The following is a 14,844-nucleotide window of genomic DNA, read 5'->3' as shown; positions in this document are numbered from 1 at the left end:
GTGGGAGCGCTGACAACCCGGCCATCTGTCACCGGCTTGCTCAAGCACTACTGGCAGAGGAAACCAAACAGGAAGGTGAGAAGTGGGGGGTTAAGGGGGGGTCATGGGTTGGCCACAATCTCAAGCCACAGAGAACTCAAGTATCTAGCGGTGCTGACTCTAGAAGGTTGCAGAGATGAAACTACACACAGAACAATAACAATTATTAACCAGGCCTGTCTCCTAGAGTCTTCCTTTATCACAGCTCTGCCATTGAAGGACTCTGTTCCCCCATTTGACAGTTGAGAAAAGTGAGACTCAGAGATTCCTATGGTTAGTGAATATCACCTGAAGCCAGGTGTTCCAACTCTAGGACTCTGCCAGTGCACAAAGTGTGGTTGGTGGGGAGCAAAAAATACAAACTCCTGCTCTCAGCAGTCACCCCTCCTCTCCCTGATTCCCCACATATACATCTGAGGCTCTGGGCTTCGCGAGCTTTCTACAGCAAAGAGGACAAGAAGAATGGCCATTTACTCCAACTTGAAGGAAGCCAGATGTAACTGGCCCAAGAGTGTCATGACTCTCCCTTCCTCACTCCACAAACTGTGTATATACTCAAGGTCTCTGGTGTAGCCAAGACAGGAAGTTGGTGACCATGGGTTATAAAATCAAAACCCAAATCCTCTGTTAGAACTGGATCCTGAGCTCAGAAAGTCCTAAGGAAACTGAGGCTAGTGAGGTAGTATGATTTGAGAATGAACGGCAGAGCCAAAATTCCTCTCCAGGTGTCCAAGGACTTTTCCTACTACACTGTGTTGGCTTTAGCCACTGTTGTCCTTAGTTACCTGGAAGGGAAGGGGGATTGGAGAGGTGGTGGAGAGGCAGCCCCCCTATCTGGCCTCTTCCTCTCCTCCCAGCTAATGTTTCAAGAGCTTCCTCTCCTCACCTTGGAAACAGCTTTTGGTGTTTTTTTTTATGCCCTCCCTCAAAGTAAATCTCAGACAAGGATTGTGAGAAGGGCCCTGGTATGGAGTTAGAGGGGATTCAGGTTTGAAGTCCTTGATCGAATACTTAGTATCCATGTGACTTTAGACAGGTAACTTCTTCTGTGTAGAATCTTTTATCCTCATCTATAAAATGGGAGAATTGGACCAGATGGTCATTTGGGTCCCTTCCAGCTCTCAATCTATGATACTATGATGAAGGAACAGATTATTTACAAGTTAGGTGACTCAAGAAACTGGATATCGATTCTGGCTTAGCAGACAGTTTTAACAGGGAGGTCCCTCCATTGGCCTGGGCCAACTCTTCTGGCAAGCAGCCATTTCATCTGGTTCTTTCCATTCCACATCTGGGATGAACAAATAGAAGGAAAACCACTTTGAGTGCCACAGAGTGGGGCACAGATGCATTTAAAATATGGCTTCTCTGTGCATCTGTATATTTCCAATACTAGAAAAATTCCATTCTTCCTAGAATGGACAGAGAAGAGAGCCCAAAATGCTCATGTGATCTTAGGTGGCCTCGATAGGAAGACAGTGTCCAGAGCAAGGACTGTAATGATTCAGCTGCCCTCTGCTCTGATCAGTCCATAGCTAGGGAACTACTAGGTTCAATTCTGGGGATACTGAGGGATTAAGAGGGATACTGAGAAACTGTCACAAGATGGCAACAGGAATACTGAAAACACTAGAGACCGTGGCACAGGAAGAAAGAACTAGATATAATTATCTTACAGAAGGTCAGGTCAGAGTTAAGATCAGGGGTAGAGGGTTGGGCAGATGCAATATAATAGCTCTCTCCAAGGTTTTGAAGGTTTGTTACATGGGAAAGGAATCAGACTTGTCCTGCCTGGCCCCAGAGGCTTATGGGAGGGAACTGGAGGGAGATAGAATTTATAGAAACAAAATCACAAAATTTGAGAGTTGGAAGGGACCTCAGAAATCACCTTGTCCAACCCATTTACAAAAAAAGAGATCTGAACTATGGCATCCTCAACAAGTGGTCATCCAATATATGTTCCAAGACTCCATGGTAGAGTATTTATACCACGTTCTCAGAGAACATCAAATCCAACCTGTGCATGAACAAGAATTTCCTCCCTACAATATCTCCAAAGAGCAACCATCTAGGCTTCATGTGAAGAACTCTACTGGGTGGGAATCATCTACTTGTTGAGAAAACCCATTTCACTTTGGGATAGCACTAATTATCATAAAACTTTTCTGCACACCAAACTAAAATCTGACTTTGATTGAAGCCCAAATCTCTGTATCTTAACTGCTCCAATGTCCTCCCCCAGAGAATGGACTTCCTAGATATCTACATTTAGTTGGACATCACTCACATTCATCCTATTTCCAGAACCCACTTGTCCCAATTTCTCTCTTTCATCTGCACAGCCATCTCTGTGAGAAGGGCCTCAGATGCCACTGAATTCAATCCCTTCATTTCACAGATAGGGAAGAGTTTCATAGGATAGGATGTCATCTTGTCTATATGGATTACAGCATTCAGTTCCTTTTTCTTGTTAGTGGTCATGTTTTTCTAGTGACCAGGATAGGATGGAATCATTCTCTTTATCTTTCTTCAAGAAGGAATAGAGGAGAGGCAGCTAGGTGGCTCAGTGGATAGAGCACCAGCCCTGGAGTTGGCCAATCTGGGCCTCAGACACTTATTAAGTGTGTGACTTCGGGTATGTCACTTAATCCTGATGAAGAAGAAGAAGAAGAAGAAGAAGAAGAAGAAGAAGAAGAAGAAGAAGAAGAAAAAGGAGGAAGAGGAAGAGAAGGAAGAGAAGGAGGAGAAGGAGAAGAAGGAGAAGAAAGAAGAAATAGAGGAATCTGCGGCAGCGTATGGGGTCACTGGAGTCAGGAAGACGTGAGTTCAAGTCTAATCTTAGATACTTACTAGTCATGTGACCCTGGGCAAGTCACTTAATCTCTGCCTACCTCAATTTTTTCAACTATAAAATGGGAATAATAATAGCAACTACCTCACAAGGTTGTTGTAAGGTTCAAATGAGATATTTAAAGTACTTAGAACAGAGCTTGGCTTATGGGAGGCACTTCATAAATGCTTGCTCCTTCCCTCTCTTTTCCCTTATCCTTCCTGTGTCCACCAAAGACTTTCTTATAGTCAAATTCAAGAGGAATGTAGCCCTGAAGGCCCAAGTGGGTCAGCTCCAACCTAAGAATATAACTTTGCAGGGCTGGGTAACAACCTTCAAAGACAAAAATGGGTAGTTTTGAGAGTAGGCACCTGGAGCTATGTACAGCCTGTCCCATTAGGGCCCTTCCCTGTCCAGGACATTCAGGAAGATGAGTTGCCTGGCTTCTTGACCCAGACATGGCTCTCTCTGGAACCTGAGCCTTAGAACTACTCACTGAGCTAAGGTAGGGTTTGTGTTATTGTGGCTCTGGCCTACATCCCGTAGACAGGAAACTGAGTGGCAGCTGTGTGATTATGAGGTAATCTTTCAGGTCAAGAGAATCTTTGACACTTGAAACCATGAACTGCACACCAAGAAACTCCATTTCAATCAAGGTTTGGTTATCAATCTTGCCAGCAGTTTATAAACCCTTGGCCAGAATCTTCCTTGGAAAGAGATGGCATTCAGGGATCAATTTATGGAGGGATTGTTGGCCCTGGCCAAGGATGAACCAGCCCAGCTAGACACAACTGGCTGGCTTACCCTCATACAGAAATGTTGAAGGCTTGAGGAGTAGCTAGAGATCTGACCAGGGGTAGATGTAGCTGCCTACATCAGCTAGCTATAACAGGACACTGACCCCAGTCTGAACTCCCCTTGCTTCTTGGCTAAGAGCCTCAGTTTATATTGTGAGAAGCATGGGCCACTTTACCATGAGCTATTTAGTCAAGAGATAAGTGTCAAGGCACAAGGAAGTGTGAAAACATGGCATCCCAAAGGGACAACCACATGACCCTCGTCTCCACTTGGGACTGACCATTGAAATTTGCCTTTAATCTTGGACCCTTCCTTCCCTCCAGTCACCAATTACCACATGTTCTGAGTGTGGAGATCATTCAGTAAACTCTAGTTACTCCCTGTCATCACTAGGATCAAATATAAAATTCTCCATTTGACTTTTAAGGTCTTTCATATCCTGGCTCCTTCCTACCTTTCCCTTCTCATATTTCATTCCCTGCCATATATTCTTTGATCCAGCCACACTGCTCTCCATCCCAAGTTCCAGGAATTTCCCTAGATGTCCCCCAGGCTTGGAATGCTTTCTGTCCTCTCTACCTCCTGGCTTCCTTCAAGTCTCAGCTAAAAGTCCCACCTTCTGTTAGAAGTCTAGCCTGGTCCTCAACCTTAGTGCCTTCAGTTATCTTGAGTTTATTGTGTCTGTATCTTATGTCTGTAGTTACATGCATGTTATCTCCAGTTAGATTGGGAACTCCTTGAGGGCAGGCACAGATTTTTGCCTTTACTTGTAACCCCAGGGCTTTACACAGCACCCTGCACACAGAAAGGGCTTAATGAAAGCTTGTAGGCTTGACTTGACTGAATCAGAAAGCCTACCTTTCTTTCTGTCTTTCTGTCTAAGTTTATTGCAAATTACCTACATTAAACACTAATTTCCAGCTAAAGTTGCTATTCCATGAACTCAGCATTCTATCTTCCTTTCTCTTTATTAACCATCTACTATGTGCAAAACATTAAGGTCACCAGGACAAAAACCAAACAGTCTCTACCTTTAAGAAGCTTGCATTCTACTGGACTCTTGCATATAGCATTCTTACATTCTACTGGGGGAGGGGTCCCCAACCCCAACAAAAGACCAGTCTTTGGGTCCAGTATGCTTCCCGCCCACCTCCACAAAAGAAGTGCATGACCTTTCATGGTCTTAGCTCCGTGGTGGTACCATCTACTTGGATGACAGCTTAGCCTACTCTCAAGATCTTGAGCACATACCCCATGAATCTCTGTGGTCTGGGCTCATCTTTGTGAGCACCACACCTCCATGATAAGTTTAACAAGTATCACTGTTATGAAGTAGAATTTTCTCAGGCATCTGATGTAGGTAGGGAGCCAGGATGGATTCCCAGAAAGCAAATATGGTAGGGAATCTTGAAGGGATGACAACAAATTTCCCAAGAATACAAAAAAGTCTGTAGTGATACCTGGAGCCGATAGTCTTTTAGGGGTTCATGACCAGATAATGGGCCCCTAGAGCTCTGCTCATCGGCATGCTAGAGACCCACCCCACCTGCCTTAGCCTTCTGACTTGCCAAGTGGCTAGATGCTGCCCAATACATAGTGCCAAAATTTTAAAAGGAGGTTCACAACTGTCTCTCTCAGCACACCCCAGACCTAATGCTTGCTCTTCTTGGGAACTAATACTTCGAGACAGTGACACGGGATATCTTTGCAGAGGGAAAATGTAAAAGGTAAAGTACAACTAAGTTATGTGGGGGCGGGGGAAGTAACCAGTGGTGATCAAGCCAATCCCTGAAGTAGGGCGATGTCTCATGGAAAGAGTGCCATTCCAGTCTGTGCCCACAGTGACTATTTGAATTGAAAGTATCTTCAATCTCCAGATGAACTAAGCCCCTGTCAGCCTGGTGGGTCCAGTTATTTAGCCAGTTCAACCTGAAAGTCAAACCCTTACTCAGAAAGCAGAACTGATGAGCAGACTTCCACCAGGAAGCTGGAGGCCCCAGGGAGGGGCCACCCCTGCAAGCTTTCCTCCAAAATGAGAACTGGTCAGCCGCCTGACTGTACCCTGGCCTCCCGGAGGTCCTGCTGCGGTAACTCTGGGGCTAAGCTAACTGCCCCTCAAGTCCTTATCGGCAGGAGACAACCAGCCCCTAGACTTGGGAGGTCTCCATAGGTAACTCTACCCGTAGCAGGGGATACAACTGCCTGTCAATGTAACTCAAATCACTTCAGTTCCATTTAATTCAAAGCATTTATTAAGCACCCATTATGTGTCAGGTGGGGGCTCAGTGTTGTGGATACAAAAAGACAAAAACAAAACCATTCCTGCCCTCAGGGGCTTACATTCTACTGGAGGGAATTGACATATATGCAAATAAGTAGATACAAATATATACAAAATCAATGCAAAGGAACTTCTTGTAGGGGCTACTAGGTACCAGGGAAAGAGGGCCAGCTCTGATAAGAGGATCAAAGCATGTAACACCTTGGGCAAGTCACTTAACTAACCTCTTTGGGCTTCAGTTACCTTATCTCTCAAAAGAGGTGGTTGAACTCACTTTCAGGTCTAGATGTATGAACTCTAGGGAGATTAGGATTCCCAGAGGAGGTGGTACTTGAGCTAAGTCTTTAGGGGAGCTAGTGACTCAATGAGATGGAGGTAAAGGGGAGGAACATTCCACGCTGGGGTGGGGAAAAGGAGAGAAGAGGCAGAATTGGGAAAGAAATGAAAGTGGGACACAAAATAGTCTACCAAAATATTCTGCCATGACTGATAGAAAGCTGGCCTTGTTGGAGGGTTCAGGATACCTATGGAAAGGTTGAGTAGCTCCAGCTCCTCCCTTCGAGACAGTGACACGGGATATCTTTGCAGAGGGAAAATGTAAAAGGTAAAGTACAACTAAGTTATGTGGGGGCAGGGGAAGTAACCAGTGGTGGTCAAGCCAATCCCTGAAGTAGGGCGATGTCTCATGGAAAGAGTGCCATTCCAGTCTGTGCCCACAGTGACTATTTGAATTGAAAGTATCTTCAGGATACTTTAAATTCCTTGGGAATCCTCTGAGCTTCTTTTTTCTGAGGACTTGATCATAGATCTGTCACCTTACAAGGCCAATGCTGCCATCTTGATAGCGGTGAATATTTTGATGAAGAAAGTTCCAACTCTTCCCCATGCCACACCCTTCTCTACTGCCAAAAGGACTGGATTATTTTTCCTAAGGGGCTTCCAGCTTCATGGACTTGCCTCTGGACTCAACTCAGACTGAGGACATGAGCCTATGTAAGATACCTGAACTACCCTTACCCTATTCACTGACTGCCAAGTCCAAAGTCTGCTGCTTTCTACAACAGCAAGAACAGTAACAGCTGGTGTTTCTATACCACTTTAAGTTTGCAAAGTGCTTTATACTTATTATCTCATTTTACCCACACAACAACACTGGGAGGTAGGTTATTTATTCCTATTTTATAGATGAGGAAACTAAGTCAAACAGAGGTTAGGTAACTTACGAAGGACACATTAAGTTAATTAAGAGTCTGAGGCTGGATTTGAACTTGGGTCTTCCTCAGTCAAAGTCAGCTCTCTATCCACTGCACCTCCTGGCTACCTCAGGATAGATGGTATGTATGAATCTTACCTCCTACTTCCAGGGTAACTAAGGATGACACTCCTTCCCACCACAGTTCTGCTACAACAGTTCTATGTCCTTCTCTCTTCCTTTTCCCAATGTCCTTCTTTCTAGCTCTACTTTCCAATACTGATCTAGGGGCTATATAGGTAACATTTCCCCAGGCTCCAGCTCCAGTGGACACTAGGAAGGAGCATGGAGCAGGGAGGTACATAGCTGTGTAGCCACAATCTTACAGAAGGGGTAGAGCAGACAGATCCAGAAAACCAAGACTAGCCAACCAGATGAACAGCACAGCCTAAAAATTTTAGACCCAATGACGTTCTGCTCCAAGTTGGGTTGCTAGGAACTGATTCTCTGTAGTTCACTCACTGTTCCCCCAGTATTTGGGCCCTCCCTATCACTTTAGCCTCACTTGCTGTCGTTGTTCCTGATAAATTCCATTTGCTTTCCCAGTAGACCTTGGATCTTCCTCCTCTGGACTACCCCTCATAAAAGTCTCTTTTGAAGAGATTTGAGCTAATCGCCATCCTGCCTTCTGCTTTTTTGGACTACATTTCCCAGATGCCTCTGAAGGAGGAACTTCTGTTTGGCCACCATATTGCCTGCCTAGTCTACATCTCCTAGCATCCCTTGTGAAAGGGATTTCCAGCTGGTAACCATAGAGGTATTGCAGTGGTCAGGAGATTTTTGAGGAGATGTGAAAGTTTCTTATAATTTACAATTAACCAAAGCACCCAGGATCCTGACTTAGGCCCACCTAGGGAAATTCATTCACACAACATATTTCTCTGAATTTATCTTAACAGAAAATTTTACTTGGTGACTGTTTTTGCTGTCTCCAAGAATCTATACCAATAAACTACTACCAAATGCCACTGTCACAGCTTGGGAATCAATGACACTTTCTTATTCTGTATAGACCTTTGTATTGTTTTGTTCACTGAATGTTGCTATAATCAGGAAAAGAGAACAGTTTGGGCATGAGAGCAGGAAGTCAGCTGCTACTGCTAATAGCTGTAATGAGGGTACCAGTCTCTTTCACTTTAAGGCTACCTCTAAGGCAGTTTATAAAAGCAGAGATAGCCCAGGCCCCTGAGTTGACATTCCTAAAGTGGCTCTTCTATTTTGGATACAAAGTCAAGAAGGTCCACAGAAGGGAAAGCAAGAGACTTGGGTGACTCCTATCATGGCAGATTAATGCAGCCCTGAGGATCCTCATTATCTGTGTGGGCCTTTCCTTGAATTGACTTCTGTGATGTGTATTTCTGGGGAAAGTCTTAGGCACTAGACTGTACTATAAGATGCTTGAGGTCTTAGAGAAAGAATATACTATGGATAGAGTGATGCCAACCCTGCATTACAACTTCAGCAATGTTCATGTCCTCTACAGTACCTTCTTCTTTGGGCCAGTCAGAGGCCATGGGACCCTGACATTCTGTCACCTGATACAGGTATGTATGAATTTAAGGCTAACCCTAGAAAGCCTTTTAAGTTAGTTAGAAGAAAGAAAGACATTATGGAATTATAAAAAATCAGCTTAAATAGAATATTTGAAATCCAGTGTTTTTATTTCGGAGAGTATCTTTACTAAGGAATGACCTTTACCAAGTGCCATGTAAACTCTTCAGTTTTGAAATTCCATGTCCTCTTGTTTTGAACACAGCCATTAGGCACTGTCAAATACATTGTCGGTATGGAATTATTATCCGCTTTAGTACTGACATCTGCCTCTTTCCAAGGCCGCCGTTCTCAGAGCTTCAGATGTTGACATGGCAGGGCCATTGGGCACACACTTAGGGCACTGTTAAGCCCTTGGCCATGGCAAGAGTGCCCCACACAGCTGCCCGTGGATAAGCACTCCACCTATCAGCAGAGTCCAGCAGGTCAATACCTGACCACAGAAGCCAGCAGATGGGTACCACCCTTTGCTGGTTATCACTCTTGTGGTTCTAGAGGTTCTCCAAGGTACTACAATCCCACACTATAGGGAAAGCAAACTTAGCAGAGTCTTGTCACCTGTGGGGCACCACCCCTGCCGCCGTGGGTTTCCTGTCTCTTCTTCGTATGTGATGTGAGTTAAGTATGCCTTGTTCCAGGACAGAGCCATCATGGTCTTTGTATTCTCGGGAGAGCAGGATCTTGGTGTAGGGGCCCTCTGGTCTGCATCTGTTGTAGCAGGCTGAAGGTCCCCAGGGGCTGGTCCTGAGTTAGTAGAGCCACAGGTAAGTCAGGATGAGAGTTGACTCACAGACTCTTGTCTGAGACATATTTATCTGAGACCCCACCTTTACAAACAACTAGAGGGAAGAGGTAGGGGGGTGGGTAGCTAGTATAATACCTGTAATCAAAGTAACCAATGACTCTGGAAAAGTCCTTAGAATTGAGGAGATAATTGAGGGAGTTTGTATATCTCTATTTGAGCTGGGATAAGCTCAAAGGTGGGACTTGGCCAAGAACCTAGTTGCCACAGATCTAGACTGGTCTCAATGTGGGAAAAGGAGGGAGTAAGCTGAAGTTCTAAGTTGGGAAAGGATTTCTACATGGCAGACTTTGTTCTTTAATTGGAAAGAAAAAAGGGAGAGGGAATGAAACTTCTCATCCATCTCTCCTCTCATGCTTCTCTGTTTTTCATAGGATCTTATTATCTCAAGCTAGAAGAAATCTTACAGATTTTCTAGTCTTTCCCTACCCCCTCCTCATTTTACAGATGAGAAATCTGAGCTCCCAAGATGGGAAATGACTTGCCCCATCATTTCTAGTAGACAATCTAGAAAATAGCAGAGCCAGCCCTCACTGCAAATTTGGTCTTAGAGAAGTCACTTTGCCTAGTTGTACAGGGCAGGCTCCTCTTCTCCTTCTCCCCTTGCCTCACCACAGGTTGAACTGTCACTGGCCTGCCTTATTGTACCATGTTCTGCAGGGCCCACCCAGAATTACAGAATCATGTTGTTGGAAGGGACGAAAGTGACACCCTAGGTGAACCTCTATATGAACAAAAATCCCCTTTACAGCACACCCAACAAAAATGAGAGGGACCTCCCCTGCCTCTCAAGGCATCCCATTCCACATCTTGATTTCTTGGATTATCAGACCTTAATGTGACTCCTCATGACTTCTGCATCCTGCCTTCCATCATCTGGGGCCAAGGAGTACAAGCCTCATGGCTCTTCTGCACAATAGTTTTTTTAAATACTTAGAGACTTCAAGTTCTCTTCCTTTTCTGAGATGCTGTGGAACAAGGGACCAACTGGACTAAGAGCAATGTTTAATGAAAGCCATATTGCTCCTTTACAGATTAGATAGCAGAGAATTACAGAATTTTTAGAGTTGGAAGCATCTAGTTTTGTCTGTACCTAAATAAGAATACTTTCCATAACATGACTGGCAAAAGGTTATCCAGCTTCTCTTTGAAGACCTCCCATGATTAGAAAATCCCCACCTCCCAAGGCAGCCCTTCCACTTAGAGACAGTTCTCACGGTTAGGAAGTTGTCCTGATATCATGCCTACGCTGGCCTATTTGTCACCTTCACTGCCCTGGTTCTACCTCCCTGCCTAGAGCCAAACAGAACACATTGAAGCCTTTTTCCATCTGACAGCCCTTAGAAGTCTTTAAGATACCTACCTAGTTATCAGATTTCCTCTTGAGTTTTCTCTTGTTCAGGCTAAAACTCCCTAGTTCCTTAACCAATTCTCATACTCAAGGGACTCATTGGGTTTCTGTCCTCTGGATACTTTCCAGTTTACCAGTGCCCTTCCTAAAAACATGGTGCCCACAACTGTACACAATACTCTAGGTGAGATGTGAGCAGGACAGAAGGAAATGGTGCTAACATTTCTTTATTCCAGGAAGCTCTGCATTAGCGTAGGCTAAGATTACATCAGGGATTTGGGAGTCACATTATCACAGACATTGACTCATGAGCCCTTTTCTGACATGTAGAGTGTGGGAGTGGTGCACTGGAGGTGGGCCAATGGGTCATGATTTGGTTTGCTGAAGAGCATTTTGTTTCTATCACAGGATGCCTTCTCCCAACCCTTACAAGGAGGCTTTCAAAAGCTTTATCACTGGCTATAACAGGTCACTACTTTCTCTAGAACCAACATGAACTGTCTCTCTCAACCAACTAGACACTTAATCAACAACATTTACCAAGTAATAATAAGAATAACTAGCATTTATACAGTGTCTCCCATGTGCCAGCACTATGCTAAATGCTTTACAAATGTTTCCTATTTGATCCTTACAACAGCTTTGGGAGGTAAGTGTTATTAACATCCCCATTTTGCAGTTGAAGAAACTAAGATAGAGAGAGGGTGAGTGACTTGTCCAAGGTCACACAGCTAGTAAGCTGCCGAGACTGGATTTGAACTCAGGTCTTCCCTGATTTCAGGGTCAGTGCTTGCTCTATCCATTGTACTCCCTAGTGGCCTAAAAGCTCCTGATGTTTAGCCCTGTCCTGTCACAGGCCCTATGGAAAGACACAAAGAAACAGGAGACTTGAACCACCATTTCCCTCAAGGAGAGATGGTAATATATTAGGGGCAACAGAACATATAAGCAGGCACGCTCTCCCTATCCGGGCTCCTTCTCTTATTGGTGAGTTCTTCCTGCAACCTCTGTTTTGGGGAGGGGCCCCAGACCTGCCATCACTCCTTCTCTGGGTTTAGCTTATATGATCCCATGTAGGTACTTGATATCCTTTTCCCTTACGTCCAACACTTTTCAACTCCCCTTTTAGGTGCTGTGTGCCCCCATTAGATTGTGAGCTCCCAAGGGCAGAGACTATGTTTCTTTCTGGTTATATTTATATGCCTAATACCTAGCACAGTGTCTGGCACATAGTGAATTTTTAATAAATGTTCATTGAGTGACTTGTACTCCCAAACCCAAGGGCCCCTCTGCAAAAAGCATTGTGCCAAAAAGTATGAATTAATCATATGATCTAGGTACAGAATGTGAAAGGAGGCCAAAGTGAAGGAAATCATTTCAAGTGGGTCAGTCTTAGACAAGGGGCACTGCTCCATGCCAGGTTTAGAAAGGAGGGTGACTGAATGGCACAGAGCAGCTTCAGTATTGAAGATGCAAGTGGATACAGCTTGACTTGTCATGTCCTACTAGAAATAAGTTTGGAGGTCACCCAGTTGACTTTAAGTTTGAAAATAATGCTGAGGACTTCAGATTTTTTCTTCTTCTGAGGAACAAGAAATCCCACCCATAAATTTTTGATGACAGAGAAATGAGATGCAAAACACTGTAGTTGAGGAGGATGAGCCCAGCAGTATCAAGAACGGGCTGGTAAGAGAAGACCCTGTGAGATGAGGAGGAAGTGAATGGCTTAGGGAGTAAGTATGGACAAAGACAAGGAGGACACTATTGGATAGAATATTTCTTTGCAACATGACTAATGTGAAAATATATTCAATGTGAATGTATACGTACATGCCATCTTGGGGAGCAGGGAGGGAATGGGAGAGAGAGAAAATTTGGAACTCAAAAGCTTGTGGAACTGAACGCTGCAAACTAAAAATAAATAAATAAATTTAAAAAGAAAAGGACAGGACAGGACAGGACCTGAGAAGAGGTGGTAGAACTCAGGGATTAACTAGATGGGGGAGTAAAGAGATAACAGGGAAAGAAATCAGAAGAGATTCTGTTGAAAGTCCAGATAAGGGGGAGGTTAGGGCTACTGATGATACAATGGAATCAGGACCACAAGGTCATAAACTTCAGCTGGAAGGTGTACTTGCTAATTGGAAGGAAAGAAGAGTAACATTTCACATTTCTATCATGTTATAAGGTTGACAAAGCACTTTCTTCACAGTATCCCCCTAAAGGACTAATATCATTAACGTCACTCTATAAGAGGGAAACCAAAGCTAAAGAGACCAAATGACTTTCTCCAAGCCACACAGTTAGAAAATGGCAGGGCTGGGATTTGAACCCAGGTTACCTGGCTCTAGGCTGAGCACGCTTTTCATTGCTTTGTGTTGCTTCTTCTAAATAGAGCTCAATACGGGTGTGTTAAATTTCTGGGATGGCAGGACATCTGCACTGAGATGCTCTATAGCCATCTGGGGAGGTGGAAGCAGAAAGCAAGGGAGTGATCAGAGCTGAAGATGGAGATTGGGAAAGAGATCCATTGAAGGCAACAAAACTGGTAGAAGCAGAGGGGAAACCAAGGGAACTGGATTCCTGGAGAGTGGCTAGAAAAGAAGCAGGGGGCTTCCTTAGAGGGTATCTATGGCAGGAGTGGAGGAACTAGCAAAGATGGGGAGGAAGAGAAGTCAGAAAGAACTGGGGAAGGCTAGGATCACAGGATTTGTGGAAGGAGAGTTTGGAGAAGGAGGTCAAGGGAAAAATAAAGACAAAAAGAGCCTGGAGGAGTGAATTCTCTAGGCAGAAACAAAGACATCTCTAGTCATATCCACAAGAATATAGAACTTCAGGCCAGGATCCTCCCTTGGTAGCCCCACAACTACCAAAAAACAGCTCTCTTGCCTTCTGTCAATTTAAAGATGCTGAGACATGAAGGTTGGGATACAGGCCTGCTGGGATCTCATCTGCCCCTCAGGATATTCTCCAGCCTCGATGCCCAGAGGATGTACCTCTGAGCCACTTGGAGCAAGGGTGACCATCTCCCATATGACTCTTCTAACAAAGATAGAGAAAAAGAGATGGCTACCATGTGGCCATGCTGTGGTAAAGAGTCATGTTGCATACTTGGAGAATGCTAAAATTATATCATTCTGCCAAGACACAAGGGTACTCTGCCCAACAGCAATGGAGAAGAAGAGTATTGGGTCTAAATAAGTAAGGAATGAACATTCTCAGAAAGAGATGTTTGTAACCTTCTGACCATAACATGAGTGAACTTTGATTCCTGAACCTCACCCTCTTACCCCTCTTTGTTCTATCAGAATGATTGATTGTACCAATGATGCACAGTGCATTGTTATGAGTTGTATCCCTTCCTCCTGGGGTCTAGAATTTACGCTTGATAAATACTAATAAAGTAAACAAATAAGCATCCACTGAGATGAGTCTGTCATTGTGAGGTCAGTCCTCTGATCTTGACCTAGGGTAGCTTATGCATACTGGGATGGGCAAGGGGTGGCAGTAACGGTGCCAGGTACTATGTGTCCAAACAGGGGCCAGCTCAGGGATACCCTGTACCATCTGGCTTTCAGGAAACCTTCCCATATTCCCTATTCAATATTATAGGTAATAAGACCTAGAGTTTACCCATGCTTAGGCCGATAAGAAATAAAACAAATAACTAATTTCAAAAGGACAATATAGTTATTTACCAAACACTCTTTGTAACCATACCCTAGATTGGGAATCTCTGCCTTACGTGATAAACACATACTTAAAACCATGTACATGGGACTTGGCTAAGAGAAAATGCTATCAAATCCCTTCTGGGTGGACATGCCCTCCCAAGCTTTGGAAGAGAAATGAAGGAGATGGGTTCCCCAGAAACCTACATTTTGAGACATTTGGATTGTCACATTTACAAAGTCAGAAATGTTAGACAATCCCATGGAAG

At 44.2% G+C, this 14,844-nt stretch overlaps 1 protein-coding gene across 10 annotated transcripts in view; it reads right to left on the bottom strand.

The window, feature by feature from the left end:
• The window catches only part of HIVEP3 (HIVEP zinc finger 3), a 656,876-nt gene that overhangs the window by 55,278 nt on the left and 586,754 nt on the right, over positions 1-14,844 (bottom strand). The gene's annotated exons all lie outside the window — the stretch shown is intronic.

The sequence above is a fragment of the Notamacropus eugenii genome, chromosome 5 (genome assembly GCF_028372415.1).
Source record: "Notamacropus eugenii isolate mMacEug1 chromosome 5, mMacEug1.pri_v2, whole genome shotgun sequence".
NCBI classification, from domain to species: Eukaryota; Metazoa; Chordata; class Mammalia; order Diprotodontia; family Macropodidae; genus Notamacropus; species Notamacropus eugenii.
The sequence above is the reverse complement of the archived record's forward strand: the minus strand, read 5'-3'. Positions and strand labels throughout refer to the sequence as shown.